General features: G+C 35.2%; 1 protein-coding gene across 3 annotated transcripts in view; it reads left to right on the forward strand.

Moving 5' to 3' along the window:
* LOC149776696 (uncharacterized) overlaps positions 1-22,594 on the forward strand; it is a 42,106-nt gene that overhangs the window by 13,382 nt on the left and 6,130 nt on the right. The gene's annotated exons all lie outside the window — the stretch shown is intronic.

A 22,594-nucleotide genomic window follows, 5' to 3' on the forward strand; every position in this document is an offset into this window, starting at 1 on the left:
TTCATTTTTATTTATTCAGTTTATCTTAACTCCAATAGGGAATAGTTTTGTAGCACATGATCCCACAGGTCTATAATGTTGGAGAAAGCAAACGAAAATTGCATTCTGCTTCTAAATTGCCTGTATTTTAATTTGGCTTGGTGTTTTGCCTTCTCTGCATTCACAGAAAGAGTGATTGACTGGCATGCCATCTAAGTTTTTTGTTGTCCATCCAGCAGGTACCCTGAACTCTTATTTAACACCATTTCGGGTCTCAAAATTACCTTCTGGTATCTCTATTAACACTTTTCCCAGCTCCACTAATTTGATATATTTCCTAACCTAAAAAAAAATTAATGTCATCATAACTAGCATCAGCCAGTATTTGCAGAACGAAATCTTTCATCTGAAGATGAACCATGCTGGGAATCTGCCATTTGATTTTTTTGTGTTGCTCCTATTTTTATGCTTGCATTTGTAAGACTTACTTGATGCAGAGTTCAGACTACAACATAATGCTGCTCCAGGACACAATTTGCAAATCAAATTTAGTTTAACAATCATTTGTGTCATATGACTTGCACTTCAGATGGTGAGTTCCAGGTCATATTTCACTAATGCTGTTGTTTCATGGCATCTATCAATATATTAAAGAAGTACAGAATTTATACTTGCGGTTTTGTGAGAAGATAAATCTTTTTTCTGTGGATTTCATGCAGTTACGGCCCGATGTAAGGACATTCAGGTTTGTTAGGCCAGCTAGTAAGTGGCTACCCTAAGCTAACAGTGTATGCCAATTCAAAATTTTCGACCCTATGCCCCAACATAAATGTCCAAATATCAAAAATATGGGTGGGGGTGGTGGAAGGGTCAGATGAAACTTGGCTGAACAAGCTGTTGGGATCAAATGATTACCATGGATTTGGTTAGAGTGGGTGGGGGTGACAATATTACGAACCACATTACTTGGTGTAAATTTGTAGATGGTGACTGTGTTGTCATGTCTTTTTCATTTTAAATAGCAAAAATGAGTGCCTATGCCTGCAACAGCTGTCTCAGATTAATTCTAAAATTAAAATCAAAAGGCAAATGACTAATAATTATTAACAAATGCTGAAGATTAAAATAACTTGGATTAAAATAACTTGGATATGATATGTATTGTTTTGTATTGATTTTCTACCACTTATATCAATATGTTTATTGTTACAGCAAAACTATTGATGCATTGATATAATGATGTATCGTTTGACTTCTACTTGAGTGATCAAGTTTAATTTGTGTGTTGCAACACTTTTAATAGGGGCCCCAGGTGTCAGAGTGATCTAAGGTGCTTGCCTTTACCAATCACTGCCGTTTTTCTGTCAGCATGGGTTCATGTCTTGGGCTTATCCAGTAACTTTGTGTGGGTTGGTGGTTCTTTCCAGGGCATTCCTTTGTTCTACCTCCACCGGTTAAACTGGCCGCCATGTATCGAAATATGGCATTAAACCCAGAACAACAAAAACAACATCAATAACTCTGATATGATAAAAATCCTTAATTTAATATGGCAGTGTTCATGTTACATGTACTTACATTATTACTAAATTATAAAAGAGCTTTCATTGTAAATTCCCGTTTTACTGCAGCGGCTGACACAACTTTTGCAATGTTTTTTCCAGCATTTGATGCAGGCAACTCTTCTGTTAGTAACACACTGTTACCATGTTCCTGTTTAAATCAATGTAGTATGGAGTGATGGTAATGATTAATTGGATAGACTGGGATGTCCATCCATCATTTATGATTGTAATCTATTTTGCCTTCAGACAATAATGTAGATTTTACGTTTTCTACATTTTTTATATTACCTCTTAAAAATGATGTTGTAGTCATCTTGTGCTATAGATTAGCTTTGTTTTGTAGCCTTGTGGCATAGTGTAGCATGGTTCAGTAGTCTTTGTGGCATAGTGCAGCATGGTTCTTTAGTCTTGTGGCATAGTGTAGAAAGGTTCTGTAGTCTTGTGTCATAGTGTAACATGGTTTTTTAGTCTTGTGTCATAGTGTAGCAAAGTTATTTAGCCTTGTGGCATACTGTAGCATGATTCTTTAGTCTTGTGGCATAGTGTAGCATGGTTCTGTAGTCTTGTGGCATAGTGTAGCAAAGTTCTTTAGCCTTGTGGCATACTGTAGCATGATTCTGTAGTCTTGTGGCATAGTGTAGCAAAGTTCTTTAGCCTTGTGGCATACTATAGCATGATTCTTTAGTCTTGTGGCATAGTGTAGCATGGTTCTGTAGTCTTGTGGCATAGTGTAGCATGGTTCTGTAGTCTTGTCAAGATTAAGACAATTTTTGTTGTAGGGTTTAGTGCCATTTTTCAGCACAAGATAGGCTATACATGGCGGCCAGTATCAGTGGTGGAGGAAGAACCCAGGAAAACCCTGGAAAGAACCACCAATCCCATGAGAAGTTACTGGCAAGCTTTCTCACATACCCACATCGACAGAACCCGAGACTCAAACCCATGCAGACAGAGGTGAGATGGCAGTGATCCATAATGGTGAGTGCTTTAGACCACTCTGCCATTCGGGGCCCCAGACAATTTTTGCTGTCGATAACTGAATACAGAGACATGATTTCATCAGGAATATACTCATGACATTGATAATTACCTCTGCATTTAGTGAATTTTGATGAATATCTCCAGAATTGTAATTGACTGGATTGAGGGCTTTCATTCTTTTGCATGACCAAACTTAGGAACTTATATGCTGACATATCTGTTTATGCCATTTCTGAGTGAAATAATTTATCAGATCACATTACATTAGGATAACTTTCTCTGCTACCTGCAACCCATACCCCTTACTATTACAGGTTAAGCCCACATCTACCTGCTTGAGGGCTATTTATTTTTTCACCGTGTTTTTTTTCTTCTTCTTTCACTGTGATGGTATAAGGAGTTCCTCCATAGAATCTATTTAACCTGGTACTTTTATTTCAAATCCATCCATCTTTTATGTTCACTGGTATGTTAAGTCAAAATGCTATTTTATATGGTATGTACAGCATGCTTCTGAATTCCGGTGAATTAATGTATTTGCGATAGTGAAGCTGTTCATTAATGTTACATGTGGTTTTGGTAAGTTACATTCAATTTCACTGGAGAATATTTCAGGCACTGTGCATATGAACTATTATACTTCTATGTTGTTTCAATAATGCGGTTTACATTATTTCAATTTATATGTTTTTGCTGTATGCACTTCATTACAGAGATGACAATCGAGTGCAAGAAGTGTAAATCATTTAAGGCTGTGGATGATGTCTAAGCATAGAATTGCTAATTATATATTGGTATGAAATTTTTGGTTCAATATTTTGAAAAAGCAGCTTAAGGCCGGTAAAAACGAGCATGCTCCACTAGCATGGCCTTATACATTATCCTTTCACATTCCTGATTAGGTCTAATGGTTGATGTTTTGATGCCCTTTCAATCCCTGATGCAGATTCAGAAATAGCACTAAAGCACTCTCCATTACTTATCACTGCCATCTCACCTCTGTCTGCGTGGGTTCGAGTCTCGGATTCAGCCAATGTGGGTGTGTGAGAAAGTTTGCCAGTAGCTTCTCGTGGGTCGGTGGTTCTTTCCGGGGTTTTGCCGGGTACTTCCTCCACCATTAATACTGGCCACTATGTATAGCCTATTGTGTGCTAAAAAATGGCGTTAAACCCTACAACAACAGAAATAGCACCAGAACATGCTATATCCATGAATACAGCAGAATCTTTAGTTAGTCTCATGGGTGATGTTGAAATGCACTCTCCATCCCCTGTGCATATGCAAAAACACCAGAATGTACTATATCTATGAATACTGTAGAATCATTGATTAGTCTCATGGGTGATGTTGAGATGCCCTTACCATCCTACCCCTATGCAGATGCAAAAACACCAGAACATACCACAACTTTGCATACAGTCGAAAGCTTAGGTAATTCCAGTCATGTCTTGGAATCAGTACGACTTGAAAGGTTTTTTTTTTGTCAAGACATCAGTGTGTAGGCATGATGTTTATAAAATGAGGCATGAATGCTCACAAATAAAACTATGCCCATGAGTCATGAATACTCGCAGGTAGGGCTATGTCCATGAGTCATGAATACTAATTGCTGCCAACCCTCATGATTTTGGCATGAATTTCATGACTTTTTCAGTGATTCAGATTCACACCGCATGCAATAAAATCACAAATTCCCCAATTCTCAATTATTTTAAATCTTTAATAAAATAACAGATTTTTCGTTAAGTGCTAGTCGTGATAACAGCAGTTGCCAAATCGGTCTGATACTGCAGGTCGTGGTATTAGTAGAACTATAGCCGATTGATACATTTGGCCTGGTAGCAAGCATTTTAGTCTCTTTTAATCTTGATGTATAAGAGTTGTTTTACAAATGCTTTTGAGAGAAACTGGGGCCTAACCAGAATGTTGCTGCATGCATGTGCCGCCAATACTGATAAGAATTACCGTTCGGCATAGCATCTTGAAAATGTCTTCACCACCAAGGGAAAAGAAATGTATTGCACAAAAAGTGAAGTTTAGTTTGGAATATACCAAAAATTGGCCATGGATTCAGCCATTAAACACCGATATACATCATGCTTTTTGCACGCAGTGTGCCACAAATTTTGGCATTGTGCATGGTGGCAGAGATGATGTGAGGAAGCACATTGGTAGCAAAAAGCACATAGAGGTTGGAAAAATTAAGAACTTGCAGATTTCAGCTCTGGCATATTTTAAGCTATCGACAGAAGACCTGCAAGCTACCAAAGCTGAAGCATTGTTTGTGAGTTTTCTTGTTGAACATGGTCTACCTTTATCAGCTGGAGACCATGCTAAACATTTGTTCCGACAAGATCGCTTCATGAATTCATGTCAGAATTCACTAATTTCTATCCCTATTTAAGTATTTTCACTAATTGTGAGCCTGAAGGGTTGGCAGCTCTGAATTATACTCAGGTAGGACCATGACCATGCCCCTGAGTCATGATTGCCCACAAGTAGGACCATGCCCATAAGTCATGAATGCTCACTAGTACAACCATTCCCATGAGGCATGAATGCTCACAAGTAGGGCCATGCTCATGAGGCATGAATGCTTACAAGTAGGATCATGATCATGAGGCATGAATGCTTACAAGTAGGGCCATGCTTATGGGGCTTGAATGCTCACAAGTATGACCATGCTCATGAGGCATGAATGCTTACAAGTAGGGCCATGCTCATGAGGCTTGAATGCTCACAAGTAGGACCATGCTCATGAGGCATAAATGCTTACAAGTAGGGCCATGCTCATGAGGCTTGAATGCTTACAAGTAGGACCATGCTCGTGAGGCATGAAGGTTTGCAATCATTTACCCCATCTGTGCATGAAAATATTAATAAGCAGGACATGAAGATCTGCAGTTTGACCAATACAGTACAGATGTACAGTCCATACAGACTATACCGCACCATATGGCAATACCACAAGGCATATTTCAAATTTATTGTGATGTTCTGACTGCTGACGAGTCCAGCTGTACAGATTAGTTATGTATGATTACATTGAATGGAGTCTTGTTGTTGTTGTTGTTGTTGTGGGGTTTAACGCCATTTTTCAGCACGATAGGCTATACATGGCGGCCAGTATTAATGGTGGAGGAAGAACCCGGAAAACCCCGGAAAGAACCACCGACCCACGAGAAGCTACTAGCAAGCTTTCTCACATGCCCACATTGGCTGAATCTTAGACTCGAACCGCCGCAGACAGAGGTGAGATGGCAGTGATCCGTAACGAAGAGCGCTTTAGACCACTCGGCCACTCGGGGCCCCGAATGGAGTCTTATCACAGACTAGTGAGCTGTCTGTCCACACAGCATAGCCAGCCATACTGTATGGTGTATGTGATCACACCGACCATTCCTATGAAATTTATGATGAAGCAGCATTACTTATGGAACCAAATCATGTCTGACCGACATTCCATAATGCAATAACTACTGAAGACATATCCAATAGCAAATTGATGATGCATACATATACTTCATTGTCATTTCCTGTTGATAAAATAGATGAAATGGAAATACTGACCCAGCATTCGAACAGAGGGAAATTAGCTCACAGAGGTGATAGGGGAAGTTTATAGGATTTTGTCTGTCAGAATTCCCTCTTCCACTTTCAAATGATTTGACGTACATGGTCACTGCCTTGTTGGATGTAGATCATTACAGTTTGTGAGTCTGAATCTTGGAAATTGTACTGGGCATCTCTTGGAACATTCACAATCCTAGTAGGGGCCCCGAGTGGCTGAGTGGTCTAAAGCGCTCTTCGTTACAGATCAGTGCCATCTCACCTCTGTCTGCGGCGGTTCGAGTCTAAGATTCAGCCAATGTGGGCATGTGAGAAAGCTTGCCAGTAGCTTCTCGTGGGTCGGTGGTTCTTTCCGGGGTTTTCCAGTTTCTTCCTCCACCATTAATACTGGCCGCCATGTATAGCCTATCATGTGCTGAAAAATGGCGTTAAACCCCACAACAACAACAACAATCCTAGTAATATAAGACCATCATTATTGTGAGTTAGCTGCCTGCAACTTTCTCAGTCCACAAGTAAAAGATCTTTTATCCACACATACTTTGTCTGGATTTTGATAAAGTGCACAAGCTAGTCCTTAAAACCATGACAGAGTTAATCTGTAACATCGTGTTGACCTGCTAGCCATTGATGATCATTGCTGTTTTTCTGTGGCTTCTCTCTTTGTTTCTAATTTCTCTATTCATAAATTAATCATATTCAGACACAAATGTGTCTTTATGGAAATATTTACAATTTGTTTTGCTTAACTGGCATTAGTTTGGTATTAATTGTCACAAACCAGGGGTGATTCTGCTACATGTTTATTAATTAGGGTTGCATGTTGGCCCAGTAATCTTTGTTGGAAATATCCCAGTCGAAAGTTTAAGCTGTTTTTCTTGCAGATATTTTCTCTCATTCTGTTCGTATCAGTAACACATGTTACTGAATGGGAACCATACATTAATCTTTTTTCTTTTGGAAAGTCATCTTGATCATGCAAAAGCTTGCCATTTCCTTTATAAATGCATTTTAGGATTACGTGTAATAACTATTGATTCTCCAATGGCTGTTCCTTGTCAAAGAGCTGAAAACTTAGCAGACAACTCCAGTTTCATCATGACTGATATCTGTATAATACATTCTTTCCTTAGTTGTAACATTTTTTTTGATTGATTAGCTCTTTGGATAGGTTCCATTACATACTGGTAATGATAGATACACCATTTTTGTACTCTGATTTGCTTAAATTGAATACAGAGCCTGAGATTACTCTGCTTCAAGTCATGTGATTTGGATTACTCTTCCAAGGCATGCTTCAAGTCATGTGATTTAGGTTAATTTTCCAAGGCATGCTTCAAGTCATGTGATTTAGATTACTCTTCCAAGGCATGCTTCAAGTCATGTGATTTAGAGTACTCTTCCAAGGCATGCTTCAAGTCATGTGATTTAGATTGCTCTTCCAAGGCATGGTTCAAGTCATGTGATTTAGATTACTCTTCCAAGGCATGCTTCAAGTCATGTGATTTAGATTACTCTTCCAAGGCATGCTTTAAGTCATGTAATTTAGATTACTTTCCAAAGCATGCTTCAAAGTCATGTGATTTAGATTACTCTTCCAAGGCATGCTTCAAGTCATGTGATTTAGATTACTTTTCCAAGGCATGCTTCAAGTCATATGATTTAGATTACTCTTCCAAGGCATGCTTTCTTCTAATTTTTGTTGGCACTTTAAACGCATTAAAGGAGAGCAAAGATGCCCTTCTCAAAGACACAGAGGAAGCCTACATGGGATTGCCTGGTAGGGTATTGAACCCATCACTCCTACGAGTCCAGTCATCTACTGTACCAGCTGATGTGCTTCAGCTTCCTTGATAGCTAGGGAAATTGAGCATATTGAGTATGCAGTTTAATTGATGATAGTAGATGACATTTAACCTGAACTCCTCCTTCACTAATTCATGTGGAGGGGAATGATCATATTTGTAATGATGTTTTACTTTGTATTTTGTATGCATTACATGGGATGGAGGTGGGATGAAAAAATCAAAATAGAAATACTTGAGATGGCTTCTATCTCTAGTTGAGGTTAGAACAAATGGGATAAAGGTACAAGTTCTGTTTGTAAATGGTTGAAAATAATAAAACTTGCATACAGTTTCAGGTGCTTTTTTAGAGTGGGTGTGTTGAAGAATCTTTTCTCTATCCATGAATATCAGTTCATTTTTTTTTCTCACTATTTATTTGATTTTAGAGTACTGTGAATTTATATTTATAGGTATCAGTTTTTGTTTAATTACATTTCATTACTCAGACTGGTCGACTGAGAATGAGTCCTACTGTATCCATAGAACATCCTTGTTTATTGGGTTTAGAATGAGTCCTACTATATCCATAGAAACATCCTTGTTTATTGGGTTTAGAATGAGTCCTACTATATCCATAGAAACATACATGTACTTGTTTATTGGATTTAGAATGAGTTCTACTATATTGATATAAACATCCTTGTTTATTGGGTTTAGAACGGGTCCTACTGTATTGTTATAAATATCCATGTTTATTGGGTTTAGAATGAGTCTAACTATATCCATAGAAACATACAAGTATTTGTTTATTGGATTTAGAATGAGTCCTACTATATCAATATAAACATCCTTGTTTATTATATTTAGAATGAGTCCTACTATATCGATATAAACATCCTTGTTTATTGGGTTTAGAATGGGTCCTACTATATCCATAGAAACATCCTTGTTTATTGGGTTTAGAATGAGTCCTACAGTATATCCATAGAAACATCCTTGTTTATTGGGTTTAGAATGAGTCCTACTATATCCATAGAAACATACATGTACTTGTTTATTGGATTTAGAATGAGTTCTACTATATTGATATAAACATCCTTGTTTATTGGGTTTAGAACGGGTCCTACTATATTGATATAAATATCCATGTTTATTGGGTTTAGAATGAGTCCAACTATATCCATAGAAACATACAAGTATTTGTTTATTGGATTTAGAATGAGTCCTACTATATCAATATAAACATCCTTGTTTATTGTATTTAGAATGAGTCCTACTATATCGATATAAACATCCTTGTTTATTGGGTTTAGAATGGGTCCTACTATATCCATAGAAACATCCTTGTTTACTGGGTTTAGAATGAGTCCAACTATATCCATAGAAACATAGATGTACTTGTTTATTGGATTTAGAATGAGTCCTACTATATCGATATAAAGATCCTTGTTTATTGGGTTTAGAATGAGTCCTCCTATATCCACAGAAACATCTTGGTTTATTGCATTTAGAATGAGTCCTACTGTATCCAGATAAACATCCTTCTTTAATGGGTTTAGAATGAGTCCTGCTGTATCCAGATTGTTACACGGGGGGAGTGAATGTCCCTCTGTATTTGGTTTTCGTTATCTAGGGGTTGACCGCCCTCGATGTTATTGCCCGGTTCGAGTAAATATAAATATAAGGGGTGAAACTTATAGGTGGGATAGATAGAGATCTGAGCAGGTATATAGAACAAACCAACACAAGCCCCCGTACATGTAAACAAACAATTTGATCAATTACATACAAACACTGTGAAAATTCGTTATATCAGGAATGTACTCTGCTTTTAGAAATTTAACTTTCACCGAAATACAAAGAAAAACGCAAGTAGATTAAAATAAGATAGTCGATCTGTTACTGATAGATTTAGTTCATCATAAGATCGAGTGAACAATCGAAGTCAACGTCTTGTATGATTTCATAACCTGCTCGTCCTCAGTCTGTTTTGCTTCCTTGGATCTTGGGATGATACTTTCTACCACCCGTCTCAGGACACTCTCAGAATACTTCTTCAGAAATTAATACGTCACAGGGTTGCGTCACAGGATTATATGTCTCAATGCACTCTTCTCTATGCTTCTCCGTATAGGTCTCAGAATAACATCACTCATTCGTTCATACGTCTCTGGAGCTATTTTCTCCCTTTTAAATAAATATAAATAGAGACAACCTAAATTTCCCGTTATTTATGAAACGGTTAATTCTTCATTATTCTCCCTCGTTATCAGATTTCACTATCAGTGCTAAACAGACGCTAAGGCTATCAATTGACTCCACATGTCCTATAATGACCCTAGTTAGTCAAATGGCTAATTCGTTATGCCTTGACCTTACACATTACCACATACACAGCGAATAAATAGGATCCATGACGTCAGTCAATTACTAGATCATTTCCGTCAATACACACTTATTCTTAATCATACGTGAAATCTTCTAAATTCGACGAATTCACACGGATTCTTGAAATCATATTAACTAATGTAATGCATTAAATTCTTAGAACATAATCCTTATGCAAACAAGACGACAAATTCAAACAATTCGTCAAACTTATCTAAAGAAGATTAATATACAATTTCCTATGCATAAACTCAACACAGTTATAGTTCATAAAACAAATTATTACACGAATGTAGAAAAAAAGATTCATGCAGATACAAATAAATAACTTCAGCAAAGCATTATATATGGCATCAACAAATTACATGGAATTGTCACACTACCTTTGCTGTCAACGTTTTCTCCCTCTAATCGGTAGATTAGTTCGTTGGTTCCTTTCGACAATCGTCCCCTTTTTGGACAATAGTTTTACGGAAATTTCTTGCAAATTCCCGGTGTTGTAACCTTTGGGTTTCCTCTTGTAGGAAGAGCTTAGACTGATTAAAATTCGATGCAGACGATATTAAAACCTGTGAAATTTTGTGTTGGAACACGCCCTCTCATTTAATGTACCAATCAGAATCAAATATCTCTGCCGCCTTTTTCCAGAGGCGCCAAAGTCAGGGTCAACTTGACTCTGGTAGTTTGAGTAACAGAGTTTCTGCATTCTCTCAATTGTGACAACTTTACCATGAAAATGAAGTTTTCCTTGTCCTAAAGTGTCCGCCTGGCCGCTGTATAAACAAATGTTTAATTAGGAACAGAATTCTTCCTCTAAAGGACATTACCGTACACGGTAGTATGGCGATATGATACGCGCTTGTCTCCATAAATCTAATTAATGGTTGTCTGGTCTCAGCTAATGGTATTCTTGTTAGATCGACATAAAATTTGCCACTTCACACAGATAAACATCCTTGTTTAATGGGTTTAGAATGAATCCTACTGTATCCATTGAAACATTCTTGTTTATTGGGTTTAGAATGAATCCTACTGTATCCACATAAACATCCTTGTTTAATGGGTTTAGAATGAATCCTACTGTATCCAGATAAACATCCTTGTTTATTGGGTTTAGAATGAATCCTACTGTATCCAGATAAACATCCTTGTTTAATGTGTTTAGAATGAATCCTACTGTATCCATTGAAACATTCTTGTTTATTGGGTTAGAATGAGTCCTACTGTATCCAGATAAACATCCTTGTTTAATGGGTTTAGAATGAATCCTACTGTGTCCAGATAAACATCCTTGTTTAATGGGTTTAGAATGAATCCTACTGTATCCAGATAAACATTCTTGTTTATTGGGTTTAGAATGAATCCTACTGTATCCAGATAAACATCCTTGTTTAATGGGTTTAGAATGAATCCTACTGTATCCATTGAAACATTCTTGTTTATTGGGTTTAGAATGAATCCTACTGTATCCAGATAAACATCCTTTTTTAATGGGTTTAGAATGAATCCTACTGTATCCAGATAAACATTCTTGTTTATTGGGTTTAGAATGAATCCTACTGTATCCAGATAAACATCCTTGTTTAATGGGTTTAGAATGAATCCTACTGTATCCATTGAAACATTCTTGTTATTTGGGTTTAGAATGAATCCTACTGTATCCAGTTAAACATCCTTGTTTAATGGGTTTAGAAGGAATCCTACTGTATCCATTGAAACATTCTTGTTTGTTGGGTTTAGAATGAATCCTACTGTATCCAGATAAACATCCTTGTTTAATGGGTTTAGAAGGAATCCTACTGTATCCATTGAAGCATTCTTGTTTATTGGGTTTAGAATGAATCCTACTGTATCCATTGAAACATTCTTGTTTATTGGGTTTAGAATGAATCCTACTGTATCCATTGAAACATTCTTGTTTATTGGGTTTAGAATGAATCCTACTGTATCCAGATAAACATCCTTGTTTAATGGGTTTAGAATGAATCCTACTGTATCCATTGAAACATTCTTGTTTATTGGGTTTAGAGTGAGTCCTACTATATCCATAGAAACATCCTGATTTATTGGGTTTAGAATGAGTCCTACTATATTGATATAAACATCCTTGTTTATTGGGTTTAGAATGAGTCCTACAGTATATCCATAGAAACATCCTTGTTTATTGGGTTTAGAATGAGTCCTATAGTATATACATAGAAACATCGATGTTTATTGGGTTTAAAATGAGTTCTACAGTATATCCATAGAAACATACATGTACTTGTTTATTGGATTTAGAATGAGTCTTACTATATCGATATAAACATCCTTGTTTATTGGGTTTAGAATGAGTCCTCCTATATCTATAGAAACATCCTTGTTTATTGAGTTTAGAATGAGTCCTACAGTATCCAGATAAACATCCTTGTTTATTGGGTTTATAATGAGTACTCCTATATCCATAGAAGCATCCTTGTTTATTGGGTTTAGATTGAGTCCTACTGTATCCATTGAAACATTCTTGTTTATTGGGTTTAGAATGAGTCCTACTATATCCATAGAAACATCCTTGTTTATTAGGTTTAGAATGAGTCCTGTTGTATCCACAGAAACATTCTTGTTTATTGGGTTTAGAATGGGTCCTACTAAATCCATGGAAACATTCGGGTTTATTGGATTTAGAATGAGTCCTACTATATCCATAGAAACATCATGGTTTATTGGGTTTAGAATGAGTCCTACTATATCCATAGAAACATACATGTACTTGTTTATTGGATTTAGAATGAGTCCTACTATATTGATATAAACATCCTTGTTTATTGTATTTAGAATGAGTCCTACTATATCGATATAAACATCCTTGTTTATTGGGTTTAGAATGGGTCCTACTATATCCATAGAAACATCCTTGTTTATTGGATTTAGAATGAGTCCAACTATATCCATAGAAACATAGATGTACTTGTTTATTGGATTTAGAATGAGTCCTACTATATCGATATAAAGATCCTTGTTTATTGGGTTTAGAATGAGTCCTCCTATATCCACAGAAACATCTTGGTTTATTGCGTTTAGAATGAGTCCTACTGTATCCAGATAAACATCATTGTTTAATGGGTTTAGAATGAATCCTACTGTATCCATTGAAACATTTTTGTTTATTGGGTTTAGAGTGAGTCCTACTATATCCATAGAAACATCCTGGTTTATTGGGTTTAGAATGAGTCCTACTATATTGATATAAACATCCTTGTTTATTGGGTTTAGAATGAGTCCTACAGTATATACATAGAAACATCCATGTTTATTGGGTTTAGAATGAGTCCAAATATATCCATAGAAACATAGATCTACTTGTTTATTGGATTTAGAATGAGTCTTACTATATCGATATAAACATCCTTGTTTATTGGGTTTAGAATGAGTCCTCCTATATCTATAGAAATGTCCTTGTTTATTGAGTTTAGAATGAGTCCTACAGTATCCAGATAAACATCCTTGTTTATTGGGTTTATAATGAGTACTCCTATATCCATAGAAACATCCTTGTTTATTGGGTTTAGAATGAGTCCTACTGTATCAGGATAAACATCCTTGTTTATTGGGTTTAGAATGTGTCCTACTGTATCCATTGAAACATTGTTGTTTATTGGGTTTAGAATGAGTCCTGCTGTATCCAGAGAAACATTCTTGTTTATTGGGTTTAGAATGAGTCCTACTGTATCCATTGAAACATTCTTGTTTATTGGGTTTAGTATGAGTCCTACTATATCCATAGAAACATCCTTGTTTATTAGGTTTAGAATGAGTCCTGTTGTATCCAGAGAAACATTCTTGTTTATTGGGTTTAGAATGGGTCCTACTAAATCCATAGAAACATTTGGGTTTATTGGATTTAGAATGAGTCCTACTATATCCATAGAAACATCCTGGTTTATTGGGTTTAGAATGAGTCCTGCTATATCCATAGAAACATACATGTTCTTGTTTATTGGATTTAGAATGAGTCCTACTATATCGATATAAACATCCTTGTTTATTGGGTTTAGAATGAGTCCTATATCCATAGAAACATCCTTGTTTATTGGGTTTAGAATGAGTCCAACTATATCCATAGAAACATACATGTACTTGTTTATTGGATTTAGAATGAGTCCTACTATATCGATATAAAGATCCTTGTTTATTGGGTTTAGAATGAGTCCTCCTATATCCACAGAAACATCTTGGTTTATTGCGTTTAGAATGAGTCCTACTGTTTCCAGATAAACATCCTTGTTTAATGAGTTTAGAATGAATCCTACTGTATCCAGATAAACATCCTTGTTTATTGGGTTTAGAATGAATCGTACTGTATCCATTGAAACATTCTTGTTTATTGGGTTTAGAGTGAGTCCTACTATATCCATAGAAACATCCTGATTTATTTGGTTTAGAATGAGTCCTACTATATTGATATAAACATCCTTGTTTATTGGGTTTAGAATGAGTCCTACAGTATATACATAGAAACATCCATGTTTATTGGGTTTAGAATGAGTCCAAATATGTCCATAGAAACATACATCTACTTGTTTATTGGATTTAGAATGAGTCTTACTATATCGATATAAACATCCTTGTTTATTGGTTTTAGAATGAGTCCTCCTATATCTATGGAAACATCCTTGTTTATTGAGTTTAGAATGAGTCCTACAGTATCCAGATAAACATCCTTGTTTATTCAGTTTATAATGAGTACTCCTATATCCATAGGAACATCCTTGTTTATTGGGTTTAGAATGAGTCCTACTGTATCAGGATAAACATCCTTGTTTATTGGGTTTAGAATGAGTCCTACTATATCCATAGAAACATCCTGGTTTATTGGGTTTAGAATGAGTCCTACTATATCCATAGAAACATGCTTGTTTATTAGGTTTAGAATGAGTCCTGCAGTATCCAGATAAACATCCTTGTTTATTTGGTTTAGAATGAGTCCTGCAGTATCCAGATACACATCCTTGTTTATTGGGTTTAGAATGGGTCCTACGAAATCCATAGAAACATTCGGGTTTATTGGATTTAGAATGAGTCCTACTGTATCGATATAAACATCCTTGTGTATTGTATTTAGAATGAGTCCTACTATATCCATAGAAACATCCTTGTTTATTGGGTTTAGAATGAATCCTACTGTATCCAGATAAACATCCTTGTTTAATGGGTTTAGAATGAATCCTACTGTATCCATTGAAACATTCTTGTTTATTGGTTTTAGAGTGAGTCCTACTATATCCATAGAAACATCCTGATTTATTGGATGTAGAATGAGTCCTACTATATTGATATAAACATCCTTGTTTATTGGGTTTAGAATGAGTCCTACAGTATATCCATAGAAACATCCTTGTTTATTGGGTTTAGAATGAGTCCAACTATATCCGTAGAAACATCCTTGTTTATTGGGTTTACAATGAGTCCTACAGTATATACATAGAAACATCCATGTTTATTGGGTTTAGAATGAGTCCAAATATATCCATACAAACATACATCTGCTTGTTTATTGGATTTAGAATGAGTCCTACTGTATCAAGATAAACATCATTGTTTATTGGGTTTAGAATGAGTCCTACTATATCCATAGAAACATCCTGGTTTATTGGGTTTAGAATGAGTCCTACTATATCCATAGAAACATGCTTGTTTATTAGGTTTAGAATGAGTCCTGCAGTATCCAGATAAACATCCTTGTTTATTAGGTTGAGAATGAGTCCTGCAGTATCCAGATAAACATCCTTGTTTATTGGGTTTAGAATGGGTCCTACTGAATCCATAGAAACATTCGGGTTTATTGGATTTAGAATGAGTCCTACTATATCCATAGAAACATCCTGGTTTATTGGGTGTAGAATGAGTCGTACTATATCCATAGAAACATACATGTACTTGTTTATTGGATTTAGAATGAGTCCTACTGTATCGATTTAAACATCCTTGTTTATTGTATTTAGAATGAGTTCCTACTATATCCATAGAAACATCCTTGTTTATTGGGTTTAGAATGAGTCCAACTATATCCATAGAAACATACATGTATTTGTTTATTGGACTTAGAATGAATCCTACTATATCGATTTAAAGATCCTTGTTTATTGGATTTAGAATGAGTTCTACTATATCCATAGAAACATCCTTGTTTATTGGGTTTAGAATGGGTCCTACTATATCCATAGAAACTTCCTTGTTTGTTGGGTTTAGAATGAGTCCTTCTATATCCACAGAAACATCTTGGTTTATTGCGTTTAGAATGAATCCTACTGTATCCAGATAAACATCCTTGTTTAATGGGTTTAGAATGAATCCTACTGTATCCATTGAAACATTCTTGTGTATTGGGTTTAGAGTGAGTCCTACTATATCCATAGAAACATCGTGATTTATTGGGTTTAGAATGAGTCCTACTATATTGATATAAACATCCTTGTTTATTGGGTTTAGAATGAGTCCTACATTATATCCATAGAAAGATCCTTGTTTATTGGGTTTAGAATGAGTCCTGCAGTATATACATAGAAACATCCATGTTTATTGGGTTTAGAATGAGTCCAAATATATCCATGGAAACATACATCTACTTGTTTATTGGATTTAGAATTCGTCTTACTATATTGATTTAAACATCCTTGTTTATTGGGTTTGGAATGAGTCCTCCTATATCTATAGAAACATCCTTATTTATTGAGTTTAGAATGAGTCCTACAGTATCCAGATAAACATCCTTGTTTATTGGGTTTATAATGAGTACTCCTATATCCTTTGAAACATCCTTGTTTATTGGGTTTAGAATGAGTCCTACTGGATCAAGATAAACATCCTTGGTTTTTGGGTTTAGAATGAGTCCTACTGTATCCATTGAAACATTCTTGTTTATTGGGTTTAGATTGAGTCCTACTATATCCATAGAAACATGTTTGTTTATTAGGTTTAGAATGAGTCCTGCAGTATCCAGATAAACATCCTTGTTTATTGGGTTTAGAATGAGTCCTGTTGTATCCAGAGAAACATTCTTGTTTATTGGGTTTAGAATGGGTCCTACTAAATCCATAGAAACAGTCGGGTTTATTGGATTTAGAATGAGTCCTACTATATCCATAGAAACGTCCTGGTTTATTGGGTTTAGAATGAGTCCTACTATATCGTTATAAACATCCTTGTTTATTGTATTTAGAATGAGTACTACAGTATATCCGTAGAAACATCCTGGTTTATTGGGTTTAGAATGAGTCCTACAGTATATCCATAGAAACATCCTTGTTTATTGTGTTTAGAATGAGTCCTACAGTATATCCATAGAAACATCCTTGTTTATTGGGTTTAGAATGAGTCCAACTATATCCATAGAAACATCCTTGTTTATTGGGTTTAAAATGAGTCCTACAGTATATCCATAGAAACATCCTTGTTTATTGGGTTTAGAATGAGTCCAACTATATCCATAGAAACATACATGTATTTGTTTATTGGATTTGGAATGAGTCCTACAATATCGATATAAAGATCCTTGTTTATTGGATTTAGAATGAGTCCTACTATATCCATAGAAACATCGTTGTTTATTGAGTTTAGAATGGGTCCTACTATATCCATAGAAACATGCTTGTTTATTAGGTTTAGAATGAGTCCTGCAGTATCCAGATAAATATCCTTGTTTATTAGGTTTAGAATGAGTCCTGCAGTATCCAGATAAACATCCTTGTTTATTGGGTTTAGAATGAGTCCTGCTGTATCCAGAGAAACATTCTTGTTTATTGGGTTTAGAATGGGTCCTACTAAATCCATAGAAACATTCGGTTTGATTGGATTTAGAATGAGTCCTACTATGTCCATAGAAACATCCTGGTTTTTTGGGTTTAGAATGAGTCCTACTATATCCATAGAAACATACATGTACTTGTTTATTGGATTTAGAATGAGTCCTACTATATCGATATAAAGATCCTTGTTTATTGGATTTAGAATGAGTCCTACCATATCCATAGAAAGATCCTGGTTTATTGGGTTTAGAATGAGTCCTAGAGTATATCCAGAGAAACATCCTAATTTATTGGGTTTAGAATGAATCCTACTATATCGATATAAACATTCTTGTTTATTGGATTTAGAATGAGTCCTGCTATATCCATAGAAACATCCTTGTTTATTGGGTTTAGAATGAGTCCTACAGTATATCCATAGAAACATCCTTGTTTATTGGGTTTAGAATGAGTCCTACAGTATATCCATAGAAACATCCTTGTTTATTCGGTTTAGAATGAGTCCTCCTATATCCACAGAAACATCTTGGTTTATTGCGTTTAGAATGAATCCTACTGTATCCAGATAAACATCCTTGTTTAATGGGTTTAGAATGAATCCTACTGTATCCATTGAAACATTCTTGTGTATTGGGTTTAGAGTGAGTCCTACTATATCCATAGAAACATCGTGATTTATTGGGTTTAGAATGAGTCCTACGATATTGATATAAACATCCTTGTTTATTGGGTTTAGAATGAGTTCTACATTATATCCATAGAAAGATCCTTGTTTATTGGGTTTAGAATGAGTCCTGCAGTATATACATAGAAACATCCATGTTTATTGGGTTTAGAATGAGTCCAAATATATCCATGGAAACATACATCTACTTGTTTATTGGATTTAGAATTCGTCTTACTATATTGATTTAAACATCCTTGTTTATTGGGTTTGGAATGAGTCCTCCTATATCTATAGAAACATCCTTATTTATTGAGTTTAGAATGAGTCCTACAGTATCCAGATAAACATCCTTGTTTATTGGGTTTATAATGAGTACTCCTATATCCTTTGAAACATCCTTGTTTATTGGGTTTAGAATGAGTCCTACTGTATCAAGATAAACATCCTTGTTTTTTGGGTTTAGAATGAGTCCTACTGTATCCATTGAAACATTCTTGTTTATTGGGTTTAGATTGAGTCCTACTATATCCATAGAAACATGTTTGTTTATTAGGTTTAGAATGAGTCCTACAGTATCCAGATAAACATCCTTGTTTATTGGGTTTAGAATGAGTCCTGTTGTATCCAGAGAAACATTCTTGTTTATTGGGTTTAGAATGGGTCCTACTAAATCCATAGAAACAGTCGGGTTTATTGGATTTAGAATGAGTCCTACTATATCCATAGAAACGTCCTGGTTTATTGGGTTTAGAATGAGTCCTACTATATCGTTATAAACATCCTTGTTTATTGTATTTAGAATGAGTCCTACAGTATATCCGTAGAAACATCCTGGTTTATTGGGTTTAGAATGAGTCCTACAGTATATCCATAGAAACATCCTTGTTTATTGTGTTTAGAATGAGTCCTACAGTATATCCATAGAAACATCCTTGTTTATTGGGTTTAGAATGAGTCCAACTATATCCATAGAAACATCCTTGTTTATTGGGTTTAAAATGAGTCCTACAGTATATCCATAGAAACATCCTTGTTTATTGGGTTTAGAATGAGTCCAACTATATCCATAGAAACATACATGTATTTGTTTATTGGATTTGGAATGAGTCCTACAATATCGATATAAAGATCCTTGTTTATTGGATTTAGAATGAGTCCTACAATATCCATAGAAACATCGTTGTTTATTGAGTTTAGAATGGGTCCTACTATATCCATAGAAACATGCTTGTTTATTAGGTTTAGAATGAGTCCTGCAGTATCCAGATAAATATCCTTGTTTATTAGGTTTAGAATGAGTCCTGCAGTATCCAGATAAACATCCTTGTTTATTGGGTTTAGAATGAGTCCTGCTGTATCCAGAGAAACATTCTTGTTTATTGGGTTTAGAATGGGTCCTACTAAATCCATAGAAACATTCGGTTTGATTGGATTTAGAATGAGTCCTACTATATCGATATAAAGATCCTTGTTTATTGGATTTAGAATGAGTCCTACCATATCCATAGAAACATCCTGGTTTATTGGGTTTAGAATGAGTCCTAGAGTATATCCAGAGAAACATCCTAATTTATTGGGTTTAGAATGAATCCTACTATATCGATATAAACATTCTTGTTTATTGGATTTAGAATGAGTCCTACTATATCCATAGAAACATCCTTGTTTATTGGGTTTAGAATGAGTCCTACAGTATATCCATAGAAACATCCTTGTTTATTGGGTTTAGAATGAGTCCAACTATATCCATAGAAACATACATGTGTTTGTTTATTGGATTTAGAATGAGTCCTACTATATCGATATAAAGATCCTTGTTTATTGGATTTAGAATGAGTCCTACTATATCCATAGAAACATCCTTGTTTATTGAGTTTAGAATGGGTCCTACTATATCCATAGAAACATCCTAGTTTATTGGGTTTAGAATGAGTCCTACAGTATATCCATAGAAACATCCTTGTTTATTCGGTTTAGAATGAGTCCTCCTATATCCACAGAAACATCTTGGTTTATTGCGTTTAGAATGAATCCTACTGTATCCAGATAAACATCCTTGTTTAATGGGTTTAGAATGAATCCTGTTGTATCCATTGAAACATTCTTGTGTATTGGGTTTAGAGTGAGTCCTACTATATCCATAGAAAGATCGTGATTTTTTGGGTTTAGAATGAGTCCTACCATATTGATATAAACATCCTTGTTTATTGGGTTTAGAATGAGTCCTACAGTATATCCATAGATAGATCCTTGTTTGTTGGGTTTAGAATGAGTCCTGGAGTATATACATAGAAACATCCATGTTTATTGGGTTTAGAATGAGTCCAAATATATCCGTGGAAACATACATCTACTTGTTTATTGGATTTAGAATTCGTCTTACTATATTGATATAAACATCCTTGTTTATTCGGTTTAGAATGAGTCTTCCTATATCTATAGAAACATCCTGATTTATTGAGTTTAGAATGAGTCCTACAGTATCCAGATAAACATCCTTGTTTATTGGGTTTATAATGAGTACTCCTATATCCTTAGAAACATCCTTGTTTATTGGGTTTAGAATGAGTCCTACTGGATCAAGATAAACATCCTTGTTTTTTGGGTTTAGAATGAGTCCTACTGTATCCATTGAAACATTCTTGTTTATTGGGTTTAGAATGAGTCCTACTATATCCATAGAAACATGCTTGTTTATTAGGTTTAGAATGAGTCCTGCAGTATCTAGATAAACATCCTTGTTTATTGGGTTTAGAATGAGTGCTGTTGTATCCAGAGAAACATTCTTGTTTATTGGGTTTAGAATGGGTCCTACTAAATCCGTAGAAACTGTCGGGTTTATTGGATTTAGAATGAGTCCTACTATATCCGTAGAAACATCCTGGTTTATTGGGTTTAGAATGAGTCCTACTATATCGATATAAACATCCTTTTTTATTGTATTTAGAATGAGTCCTACAGTATATCCATATAAACATCCTGGTTTATTGGGTTTAGAATGAGTCCTACAGTATATCCATAGAACCATCCTAATTTATTGGGTTTAGAATGAGTCCTACTATATCGATATAAACATTCTTGTTCATTGGGTTTAGAATGAGTCCTACTATATCCATAGAAACATCCTTGTTTATTGGGTTTAGAATGACTCCTACATATCCATAGAAACATCCTTGTTTATTGGGTTTAGAATGAGTCCAACTATATCCATAGAAACATACATGTATTTGTTTATTGGATTTAGAATGAGTCCTACTATATCGATATAAAGATCCTTGTTTATTGGATTTAGAATGAGTCCTACTATATCCATAGAAACATGCTTGTTTATTAGGTTTAGAATGAGTCCTGCAGTATCCAGATAAATATCCTTGTTTATTAGGTTTAGAATGAGTCCTGCAGTATCCAGATAAACATCCTTGTTTATTGGGTTTAGAATGAGTCCTGCTGTATCCAGAGAAACATTCTTGTTTATTGGGTTTAGAATGGGTCCTACTAAATCCATAGAAACATTTGGTTTTATTGGATTTAGAATGAGTCCTACTATGTCCATAGAAACATCCAGATTTTTTGGGTTTAGAATGAGTCCTACTATATCCATAGAAACATACATGTACTTGTTTATTGGATTTAGAATGAGTCCTACTATATCCATAGAAACATCCTGGTTTATTGGGTTTAGAATGAGTCCTAGAGTATATCCATGGAAACATCCTAATTTATTGGGTTTAGAATGAGTCCTACTATATCGATATAAACATTCTTGTTTATTGGATTTAGAATGAGTCCTACTATATCCATAGAAACATCGTTGTTTATTGGGTTTAGAGTGAGTCCTACAGTATATCCATAGAAACATCCTTGTTTATTGGG

This window comes from Sinohyriopsis cumingii, chromosome 18, assembly GCF_028554795.1.
Source record: "Sinohyriopsis cumingii isolate HCF-2022 chromosome 18, ASM2855479v2, whole genome shotgun sequence".
Lineage (NCBI taxonomy): Eukaryota > Metazoa > Mollusca > Bivalvia > Unionida > Unionidae > Sinohyriopsis > Sinohyriopsis cumingii.